Source organism: Delphinapterus leucas, chromosome 15, assembly GCF_059928025.1.
Source record: "Delphinapterus leucas isolate spDelLeu-1000000601 "Yukka" chromosome 15, BTC_Dleu_Yukka2, whole genome shotgun sequence".
In the NCBI taxonomy this organism is placed as follows: domain Eukaryota; kingdom Metazoa; phylum Chordata; class Mammalia; order Artiodactyla; family Monodontidae; genus Delphinapterus; species Delphinapterus leucas.
The window spans coordinates 51,221,000-51,232,894 of record NC_143143.1 but is presented as its reverse complement, the minus strand read 5'-3'; the positions used below and the strand labels follow the sequence as shown (position 1 = coordinate 51,232,894).

At 38.3% G+C, this 11,895-nt stretch overlaps 1 pseudogene; it reads right to left on the bottom strand.

Moving 5' to 3' along the window:
• Positions 1–1,319: 1,319 nt before the first annotated feature.
• On the bottom strand, positions 1,320–2,685 carry LOC111165620 (large ribosomal subunit protein eL21 pseudogene; annotated as a pseudogene).
• Between the last annotated feature and the right edge of the window lie 9,210 nt (positions 2,686–11,895).

Genomic DNA, 11,895 nt, shown 5'->3' with positions numbered 1-11,895 from the left:
TCTTGGAAATTAAAGAGTAATTGTTGACTTAAAAAATAATAGTATAGTGAAAAGATGAAGAAACCTTCCAGAAAAATGGAGCGAAAGAACAAAGAGTTGGAAAATATGAGTGAAAAGATGAGACATGATAGTGGTCCTACATGTTTTTATAGAGGGTCTGGAAAGAGAAAATTGAAAAAAAATTGGAGGAAATAAAAGATACATTCACACACACATTTTTAACTTTTCCAACTCTTCAGACAACAAAGGCCCTCTGAGTGCAAAGTAGGTTGAGTAAGCATATGAGTGGATCGGTAATTAAACACATTTTCCTGATATTTCAGAACACCAAGGAACAGGAGAGGATGCTAAAAGATTCCAGAAATGGGAGTGGGATAGGGAATTGACCACAGAGATGATTTCTAGAGGACAAGAGAATGATACCTTCTTGGTTTGGTAGGAATTTTGATTCTGTTCCCAACAAACTGCAAATTCAGTATGAAGGGAAAATAAAAGCATTTTAAGACAAGTAAGAACTAAAACATTTGCTCATCCCCAGGTCATTCCTAAAAGAATTAATGCAGCAAAATAAAAGAGAGAAATGTGGGTTCCAAGGATAGGTGGATAAACTAAACTAATACAAAAAACAAGAAACCCCAAGACAGTAGGTCTTTTGCAAATGGTTAAAAGAAAAAAAAAAGCTGTCAAAAGCAGAATAGGATTTTTAGGAATTTCTAAAATCCTAAAAGCAAATGAAATTTCTATAAGAGAAAGTGTGATAAAACTACACCTTCTCAGTTAACGGAGTATTTAAGTCGGGCCCTTCTCAACTCAGTTTTCTTTGTTCTGGTTCTTGAAGCAGCAGAGGCGAGAGCAGTGTTGTATGGCCTTCTCTTCCTTCACATGCACAATTTGTTTCTGCAGAGAGTATTTACCATGTAATTTTCATATTGTAAATGCTGTTCATTTTTCAATTTACAAACATCACTGTGTAAAAAAGTTATAGTACAGAACATGGTATAAATGATAAAACTTTGACAATGTGAGAGTAGTAGTTTGCTAGAGAAAAGTTGGGAGGTGGAAAGGGGAAGAATGTGAAAGGAGACAGAGGGACCCTAATCCCTCATTTTACAGAGAGAGCAAGATAACACTGCCTCAGTTTGGTGAGTTAAGAAGAGAGGTTTAAACTGTCTACAGATCAATTGAAAAACAAAATATTATATAATATTAGCAGTGGTGAAGAGAAGGAAAAAAAGGGAATGGCATACTGTGGAGTCAAATGATAATTTTTAAGTTGACAAATCAAGAAATAGGGTTTTGAGCATATTATCTGGAGGTACACTTTCCAATTCAGTAGCTACTGGCCAGGCGAGGTTATTGAGCCGTTGAAATGCGGCTCATCCAAATTGAGATGTGCTGTAAGGAAAATACACCTCATATTCCCAAGGCTTAGTATGAAAAAAATGAATGTTGAAATACCTCAGTCATTTTTAATATTGAATAATGTTGAACTGATAGTATTTTCAGTCTATTTAAATAACATATTGCTAAAATTAATTTTACCATTTTCTTTTTGTTGTTTTTAATGTATTACTAGAAAATTTAAAATTACATATGTGATTCGCTAGAGTTCTATTGAATAGCCCTGCCTCTAGAGAGGTATAGAGGTAGACTAGAGGAGTTGAAATCAGAAATGATCAATTTATTTGTACCATTGTGGGAGTGGACTGGTGTGATGGGAAAGGAAGCCTTTTTGTCTTATACTTTTATATCTTTTAGAAAATTGTTTTTATTAAATATTGAGCAGTTTCAAAAGGATATTTGTAAAATATATGAAAAGCATGAGGAAGAACAAGATAATAAATATTCTTAATCACCACCCAGTTTAAGGAAACAAAGAAGCAAAAACAACCCACCATTTACGTTGAAGGCATTTCTCCCTCCCACCCCAAGCTCCTGGACTGTTTTAATTTTTATTATTGTCATCATAATAAAAATAATCATATGCCTTTCAAGAAAGTTTTTAAGTGGAGGATATCCTTTTTTTTTTTTTTTTTTTTACAGTCCAGGTCTTTTATCTTCTTTACATCCATCATACCATGAATTCATAGGGATTGGGCTCCAACAGTTCAGGCTCCTTTCCACTGGTTCTCACGAAGTGTGCTTCTCTGGGTGGGGCAGGCTGGCGCTTCAGTTGAACCCAAGTACCTTTCTCTTTGGCTTCCTTCTTTTTCTGATCATTTTCCTTCTCCTGTTTCAGGAAGCTGTCCCGGCTCTTAGAGTGCTTAATATGCTCGATACGCACGTTAATTCTCTTGGCGAGAATCTTGCCCTTAACTTGTTTGTTTACAGTGACGCCAACAGCGTGCGGGGTAACCCGTAGACTCTCCCAGTTTTGCCGTGGTAACATTTGTGGGGCATTCCTTTTTGAACAGTGCCCATTCCCCTGATATCTACAATATCACCTTTCTTGTAGATTTGCATATATGTGGCCAAAGGAACAACTCCATGTTCTCTAAAAGGCCTAGAGGACATGTAGTGGGTGCCCCTCTTCTTTCCCTTTGTGTTGGTCATTTTGGCGAATTACTGGAAGATGGCGATTCCGGCCAAAAGGCAGGATATATTGTATAGTTTTTTTGTTTGTTTGTTTGGGTAATTTGGCAGTATTAAATTTTAAAATGGCTATGCTATTGGAATTAGTTGTTCCCTTTGAGAAATATGTTTTATGTGTTCCAAAAAATGCAAACTGCAAAGAAGTATGTAAAACTTGATGTCATTTTAATTTTTCTTAAAAAGATGGATGTTTGTATATCTACTTTATAACTATGCATGTACACATACATATACATGTATATGCTGCCATACACATAGACATGATATATGTATGTATACACACGAACGTATGCATAGTCAGTACCTGGTAACATTGCTTATCTCTCATAAGTCCGATTGGAAGGGTATTTTCTTGTTTTATACATTTTCAGAGGCAGATGATCATGCAATCATAATTTTATTTACTTAGTGGTGATAATTTTCTGTATTTTTCCACATGAAAATACTTGAAGAAATAAAATAAATATGTTTGAACAGTTAGGGCTTTTTTAGAAGAGAACACATTGCCTTAGAAGATAGGAAGCAACATGTTTTGAATTTTTTTAAAAAAAATGTTAAGTTACACAAAAAGTACTAAAGCCATCATTTTTCTTCTCCCCCACCCCAAGTGTATTAGTCCAAGAGGCAGGTGTTATCACTTTCAAACCAACCCTAAAGCTGATTCCTTATCTCATCCTTTCAGTCTAAGGCACTTGGAAAGGACACAGCAGTCTTCCTCCAGTGCTTCCTTTCCAACACAAAATTTAAGAAGCCTGTCAGCAAATCACATTAATGTAGTGAACTGTACTTCCCACAGGACAGTCAAAACAAAGGAGATGCATGAATCATTTTAATTTGATGAATGTAGGCCATGATATATAGGTAATGTTTACTTTTTCTCTAATTATACGTGTTCATGAGCACTGAGAAGAACCTTTTTTGCGGGGTGGGGGGCAGAGCGCCATGCAGCTTGTGTGTTCTTAGTTCCCCAACCAGGGATTGAACCTAGGCCACCGCAGTGAAAGCGCTGAGTCCTAACCACTGCACTGCCAGGGAATTCCCTGAAAAGATCTTTTTTACTTCATAAAATTACAAAGAAGAAATGAACTATTTACTTCAATCCTATCATCCAGACATAACCGTTAATAATATTTTGTTATATTTATTTCTAGTATTTCCAGACATAAACATAAACTATATTTTGAAACTTTGGACATATCATGTGTATGTCTTCTGTTTTTTTTCCCAAAACCATTATATTTGGAGTGCTTTTTCATGGCATTGAATATTCTTCATAGGCATAGTTTTAATAACTTTGGAATAGATCATTTTAGAGAAATCAGTGAAAAATATATTATGAGTTTAAATTGGAAATGAATATATTGCATTTTTATTGGGGTTGGAATTGAACATATTTGTTCTTCTAGGGGAGTTTTAGTATACAATTGATACCATAAGTGAAAAGATAATGAAATGTTTACCTTGTCATAATCAATAGCAATTTTCTTAGCTGTATTAGGTGAATGGAAGTCTTTATGGATGTGTAAGACATGTCCAGAGACACATCTTGAATGAAAACAGATGGTTGTACACTTCTGACCCCACCAATAGATGAAAAGGCGGAAACTTCATTAATGCAAAGTGGCGTGGAGCTGTAACCATGCATCTCAGGACAAAAATGAATCTAGATTCTGTTCTTGTCTCAAGGAGGCAGAAGGTTAAAGGCTTATCTTTGCCGGGCTGTTTACCCCTAACGGATGACTCATTAGGCATAAGCTAGCCTTGTCAAGGTGAATTCCACCGGTACCAAGTCTAATACGTATCATGAAAGATGGGATGTGTTAGTGGTTATGGAAACGGGTGTGTGTGGAATTATATCTTCTGAGGTCAAGTGGATGAACGGGGTTGGATGGGTGGGGGAAGGAATTGTCTTTAGGATAGGTAGGAATCCAGGAGCTGGTACCACCTGAGGAGAACCACTGGATTTTTATTTTAGGTGGAAGATCAGAGACATTTACAAGGATTATAATAAGGAAGAGTGTGATAAGGCAAGATGGGAGGATCAAACAGATAGTCAGATGAATGAGGGAGTGGAGAGAGGAACTTATAAAAATCATAGCTTCCACCTCCCAGATGCCTTCTGTGGGCCAGCCACCTGTCTCCTGTGGGTGGAATGCGAGTCACCTGCTTAGTGGGGAGTGACGGAGGAATAGGCCGGATTTCTTTTTACTTGGCATGTAAGGATAATAAGGTTGAAGGAAATGGGAAGGAAGGACATAGATTGAAGTAAACAGAGCCTTAATTATTAAAAGAGTTTGAAGAGTTGACATTGTCTGACATTTCAAGAGGAAGTAAAGGCTCCTTTTAAATGATTCGCAGAAGGTCATAGGATTGTTCACAGGTAGCCCCAGGAAGTTGCCCACCACTACTGGATATGGACGTGAACTCTTTATTCCTCTAAGATCCTGACCTCTGGGACAGATAGTGTATTCGCTGATGAAAAGTAAAACTACCTTCCCTTTGCATTAAGATTTGTAGGCTCCCTCTCAAGCTAGTTTAAGCAAGAAAAAGGGGAAATTATCAAAAGGATGCAGGGCTGTTTCCAGGGATCCCATGGTAAGAAAGGAAGAATCTGAAAATAGGAACTAAAAAGCTTTCAAGTATCCAGGCGGCAATTGATCTTCAGGTGCTCTCTCATCTCTGCTTCTCCAGTGCTATTTTTCTCTGTCCCCGTTTCTCTTTCCACATGAGGTACAATGATGGTTCCAGATGTTTACATCCCCCGGTTCAAGCAACTCGTGACTGGCCCTCGGAAGTCTGACCCCAAATTCTCAAGAGAGGAAGAAGCTGATTGGCTCAGCTTGAGCACATGTATGTCCATACTTGGTCCAGTCAGCTCTGGCCAGTGGTAAGGTCCTAGCACAAATATAGGTGCCATTGATATGCCATGGAAATGGGTCAGATAATAATTCTCAAAGAAGTTGTGGGCTCGATGGGCTCTCCAAAATTGACCACTACCACTGACACCTTAGTAGATGTGGGGCAGGAGACATAGCCTTTCACCATCACTGTGTTTTCTTTTCCACCAAAAATAATATCTAGCTCCTTGCACTTGAAAATGTGGTCCATGAACCTGCAGCATTAGCATCGCATGGGAACTTAGAAATGCAGACTCTTAGGCCCTACCCCAGACCTACTGAATCAGAATCTGACAGTTCACAAGATCTCCCAACAATTGTAGGACATAATATTTGAGAAATGCTGATTAGACAGAGGAGCAAATTAGGAACCACAGATTAGGGCTGTTAAAAGGGCTTCTTCCAGAGAGGGATGGCAGCCAAATTGTTTTGTCTGAACTTCAGCTGAGAGCCTTCCCCTGCCCTCACCCAAGCTTCCTTTTGAGTACATTTCTGCTGGAAATTCAGAGTTCAGAATGAGGATGGAGAGAGATGCCAGTGTCTGATGTGGGAACCATAGTGTATGTTGTCCTGTTTTGGCACTGAGGGGTGATCTGTGGGGTGAAAAAAGGAAAGAGAAAAGCAATAAATGTGTTAATATCATCATCAAAATGGAAGTATCAGCAAGCTTGCTTTTTTTTTTAACATCTTTATTGGAGTATAATTGCTTTCCAATGGTGTGTTAGTTTCTGCTTTATAACAAAGTGAATCAGCTATACATATACATATATCCCCATATCTCTTCCCTCTTGCGTCTCCCTCCCTCTCACCCTCCCTATCCCACCCTTCTAGGTGGTCACAAAGCACCGAGCTGATCTCCCTCTGCTATGCGGCTGCTTCCCACTACCTATCTATTTTACATTTGGTAGTGTATATATGTCCATGCCACTCTCTCACTTTGTCCCAACTTACCCTTCCCCCTCCCTGTGTCCTCAAGTCCATTCTCTAGTAAGTCTGTGAATTGGTACAGCCACTATGGAGAACAGTATGGAGGTTCCTTAAAAAACTACAAATTGAACCACCATATGACCCAGAAATCCCACTACTGGGCATATACCCTGAGAAAACCATAATTCTAAAAGAGTCATGTACCAAAATGTTCATTGAAGCTCTATTTACAATAGCCAGTAGATGGAAGCAACCTAAGTGTCCATCATCGGATGAATGGATAAAGAAGATGTGGCACATATATACAATGGTATATTACTCAGCCATAAAAAGAAATGAAATTGAGATATTTGTAGTGAGGTGGATGGACCTAGAGTCTGTCATACAAAGTGAAGTAAGTCAGAAAGAGAAAGACAAATACCGTATGCTAACACATATATATGGAATCCAAGAAAAAAAAGTCATGAAGAACCTAAGGGTACGACGGGAATAAAGGCAAGCCTGCTTTTAATTAAGTAGTCATTATCTTGAAGTTAATAAGTGTCACTTATATATTAAGTCACTAACCTACCTCTGTTTTCATGTCCAGCTCTGCAAGTTTTTAACGTCCCTAAAATGGCATCTTTTCATGAAGCTTGAGCTCTTTTTGAGCTAAACCAACAACTTTTGATTATGGAGAAATTACTAGGTTGATTGCTTAGAATATAGATACCCTCAAGAAACTTACTAGGTAGAACATCTTTGGCAGCAATTCAGAAATTCATGCCATTAGCGTTTTGGACTTTGAAGTCTAAAAAGATGAATTTCAGACACTCTACTTTGCAGGAATTCTATTTTCCTACTTTTCTCTTGTTTACTCCTTAAAATAATCCTGGGAACTGATGTGGGTCACGATAACCTGCCATTGCTGTTAAATCAAACTGCTCATTTGAAGGGAAACTTTTATTATTTAGTAACTTAACCAGAAATCCATAAAAAAAAATACTTTCTTATAAAAATCCTTGCTTTGTAAACTGCCAGAAGTGAGCAGATGGAAATAACAAGAATTTCTAGTTCTCCAGGCAAACAGAAAGCCCCACCTCAGTAGGACCCTGCTGACACCAATTCAAAACTTTTTTTCCACCTTATTTTGTTGGAATAGAAGCATTTGGGTTTACCGGATCAGACTGGAATTTTTGAAGCCAACTGCTCTAATACCCTTGGTATTCCAGGTGACCAAATTTCTATATTCATTAAAAGAAAGTATCATTTTGTCTGACGGTTTAACATCCTCATATTGGATAGAAATATAGAAGTATCTGGAAATCTCTGAGTACTGTTTCTCATCCTTGGCTGCACATTGGAATCACTGGAGAGCTTTGACAACTACTGATGCCTGAGCCGCATCTCTGGAGATTCCCATGTAATTGCATGCAGCCTGGGCATGGGGATTTTTAAACCCTCTCCTCCAAGGAGAACCATCCAAGGTTGAACCATCATCTTATGGACCTGTTCATCAAACAGTTCCACTGAGGGGCATTTGCAGGTACGCTTGTCAAAATGCAGACTCCCAGCTACCAGCCCAAGAGAATCAAATTCAATAATTTGGGGACAACTCATGAATTCTTACAGAAATTTCCAGCAGGACTCTTGATGTTTGCCCTAAAACAGTGGGGCAACAAGCATAGTAGCTTCTCCATCACCTGGGCTCAAGAAATGCAAAGTCTTGAGCCCTGCCCCAGACTTGCTGAAGCTGAATCTTTGAGAGTGAGGGCCACTGCTCCAAAAATAGTACTTGGAAAAAATAAAGTTGAGAAGTGTTCTTTTAATCTATAGTGAAGGAAAATCACCTCTATAAGTATGAACTTTTAACACTGTTTATAAACGTTATAATATCTTTGTTGGCAAGCTGATTCAAATTGAAGGGGAACTCTTAAAAAATACTGAACTCGGGCCTCCCTGGTGGCGCAGTGGTTGAGAGTCAGCCTGCCGATGCAGGGGCCACGGGTTCTTGTCCCGGTCTGGGAGGATCCCACATGCCACGGAGCGGCTGGGCCCGTGAGCCATGGCCGCTGAGGCTGTGCGTCCGGAGCCTGTGCTCCGCAACTCGAGAGGCCACAACAGTGAGAGACCCGCATACTGCAAAAAAAGAAAAAAAAAATACTGAACTCTAGAGACTTGATACACCAAGTATGGTCTCCTAACTGTCAACATCATCATCACCTGAGAATTTGTGAGAATTGCAGAATCTCTGGCTCCACCCCAGACATACTGAATCAGAATTTGCATTTTTTTTTGCTCAAGAAAATCGGATAATTTATTTGCAAGTTAAAGTCTGAGAAACACTGTTCTAGATAAAGATGTTAAAACTGTAATGACAGGTTTCCTTACTTTCAAAATATTATTTCTACACCTATCAGTAATCAGTTCCTCCCACACACCTGTAGGCAAATCTAGGAAAAAAAAATGTTCTTTTAAGTTTGTTCTGCACTTGTTTCAACTTAATAATTGGTAGGTGTTGTCTTCCTTGTATTTTGAGGCATTTAAACCTTTTTTCCCATTCTTCCTTGAAGAAAGTTACTTAACACTTTTATTTTTTCTTCCTTTTTTTTTTTTTTCTCTTTTGAAGCTGCCGTCTCAGGCTGGATCCCTATATTACTCGAGAATATTTTTTAAACTTATTTTTCTGATATCTGGCCCATTTCTCTAAGGTGGAGGATGGGCAGAGTATTGTTGAGTTGTTTTGTGTTTTATTTTATTTTGTTATATATTGTGATTCATTGCTAGGTCTGTAGCGGTCTCAATAAAATTATAAGTTTGAAGATTAACATTAAAGTGTAACAAATTATAAATTAGAAGATTAACATTGAATTGTAGAATTTCCTTTTGAAATGGAAAAATTCATTAAGGATCCATTAATTCCATCAGTAGAGCCTTCTACATTACCAATAAAGAAGAACCAGCCCTGTGCAGTGATCACCTTTGGATAGGCAGAGGCAACTTGAGATTTCACAATCAGAACAGGGCAGATTGGGTGTAAAATAGATGGAAATGGAGCCCAGAACTGTGTGCATATTCTTGTGTGGCAACTTTTAAAAATAATTTTTAATCACTTTATCATTTAAGTATGCTAGTATAGCTCCTAGGTTCCAGGATATTTTCAGCCTTCTCAAAAAATAGGTGAGTTCTGAAAAAATTTTATTGGCTTCAAAATATAAGATGAAAGCTACAACAAAATGACTGTTTCATTAAATATCTCCCAAATAAGACATTTCATTGTTAACTATTTTATCAACCATGACATTATCTCAACTTGTAACTTAAATCATCCTCGTGGACTTATATACCAACTACGTCTGCTGTGAGTGCCATTCAGTGTGTTTGATATGATTCAGGGTGATGCTAAAAAATAAGAATTTGTAGAACAACAAAGATCTTAAATCCCTGACCTGCCATGGTTAATTACTTCCTGTCTTCTTTTCTATGATTATTCCATATCTACTTTCCTATTTAGAAGTAGAAATTGTTTGTTTGTTTTTGGTAAAAATAAAAATGTGCCATAAAAGGGCAATTTTTGGTCAAGCTTTGTGGGATTGTTTTTCTCTAGAAAAGCGATTCTTGATCTTTTGGGGAATTAACTCATTTGAGAATCTCATGAAAGCTAAAGAAACTGCTCTAGAAACATGAAAGTATGCACGAAAATATACATTTGGGGCTGAAGGTTAATGTTTTAGTAAAGGCTCTTTGGATGACAAAAATTAGTAAAACAAACCAACAAATAAAATTAACTAATATGTTGACTTTCGGAGTTTTAAGCAAGGAAAGGATAACTTTTTGGTTCACGTAGCTGGAAAGGTGCTTCAGATACAGCTGGTTCCAGGGTCTCATTAGTCTAATTGTACTGGACTTGGCTTCCTTTGTCCCTCTGACGCGCCGTCTCCTATGTTTGGACAGTTCTCTGACTTTACATGTTAGTCATTGATAGCTCTAGCATCAAACCTAGCAGAAGAAAGACTCTACTTCCCAGGTATCTCAGATATATCAGATATCAAATGTATCACATATATCACAAGTGAACTTGTTAATCCCTATTGGTCAGATCCAATATTCTGTCCATTCCTGAGCCAGGTGCATTCCATTCCTCGCCATGGGAGGTCCGAGCCCAGGTCACAAGCTGCACTTCTGGAGTCAGTATTGCTGGGACCTCAGGAATGGAGAGCAGGAGAGGGGAGGACTTCAAGATGAACATTATTAGGACACTCTTGTCAATGGAATGGGGAGTAGTGTTAAGGGGCAAAGGCAACCAGAAGCCACTGCCATGAGCAACTCCTGCTTTAGAGATAAAGAAACCATCTAATTAGCTCAAGCCAACCTTTTTTTACTCCTATAGAGCCCCAAATACATGCACATCTTATTCATTCCTTTAATAAAAATGTACGGTGCACCTTCTGTACATGTATATTTTCAACCATTCATCCATGACCCTTATCCTCACGGATGCATTTTTTTGAAGTTGTCATCACATACCTTGTCTAAAATGCTGTGCTTGTGTTAGCATTTGAGCAAGGTGGGTAAACACATTGTATTTCCTCAAGTATCTTACCTAGAAGTGTAAAAATGCAGGTATCTCAGTCCCTAAGCATCCAAACTTATTCCTAATATTTCAGGCTATGTTTGCCAAGCCTCATGGGAAGTTTGTCTTTAAACAAGTCTGCAGTACTTATTTTAGGCTTGACTAATGTGGTTCATTGTTAACATGAAATGAAAGATACATTTAAAATCCGCAAGTAGTGAACAACAAAATCTATGAGGGACATGCTGACAGTTGTCAGAAGGTAAAAGGATTTATGTTCTGTCTTCATTTGTCAGTCATGGGACTGATAGCTAGGGTTAGAATGGACAGAATACCCGGATCTGACCAGTTGGGATTAAGCTCAATTCTGAAACTTTATTTGAGATACCTGGGAAGTAGAGTCTGTCTTCTGCTAGGTTTGATACTATCAGATATCAGCCTGGAGCTGTCACCTATAAGAGATAATTTGTTTAACATCTATCATCATTCCAACACAGTTAAAGAGGGCTGAGTGATACTGAAAACTCTGCAAAACAGTGGTAGCTTTACTTTGGCCATGGATTGCTGAATTTAATGGGACCTTTCTGGAATGTTTAAATAATCCCATCTTTAAAGACCATGAGCTGGGACTATTTTATAAATAAATTGGCCTTATATATCAGCAGAGATGAAGTCAGGAAATAGAAACCACTCCAGGTGTTTCAAGTAGAAGAGATTTAATACAGGGGACCGGGTGCTTACAAAATGGCATGAAAGACTGAAGAATGAGGAAGTCCACCCCTGGACTTCTGAGTTCAAAGGCATGCCACTGTTGCTATTGCTGCCACAACTTCCTCTTCCTCCAAAACCTGTATCTTTCAGACCTTGCTTGCTAGGAGAAGAGCAGCAGGAAAATGGCCACTGTCTTTCAGATATTTAATTAGTGCT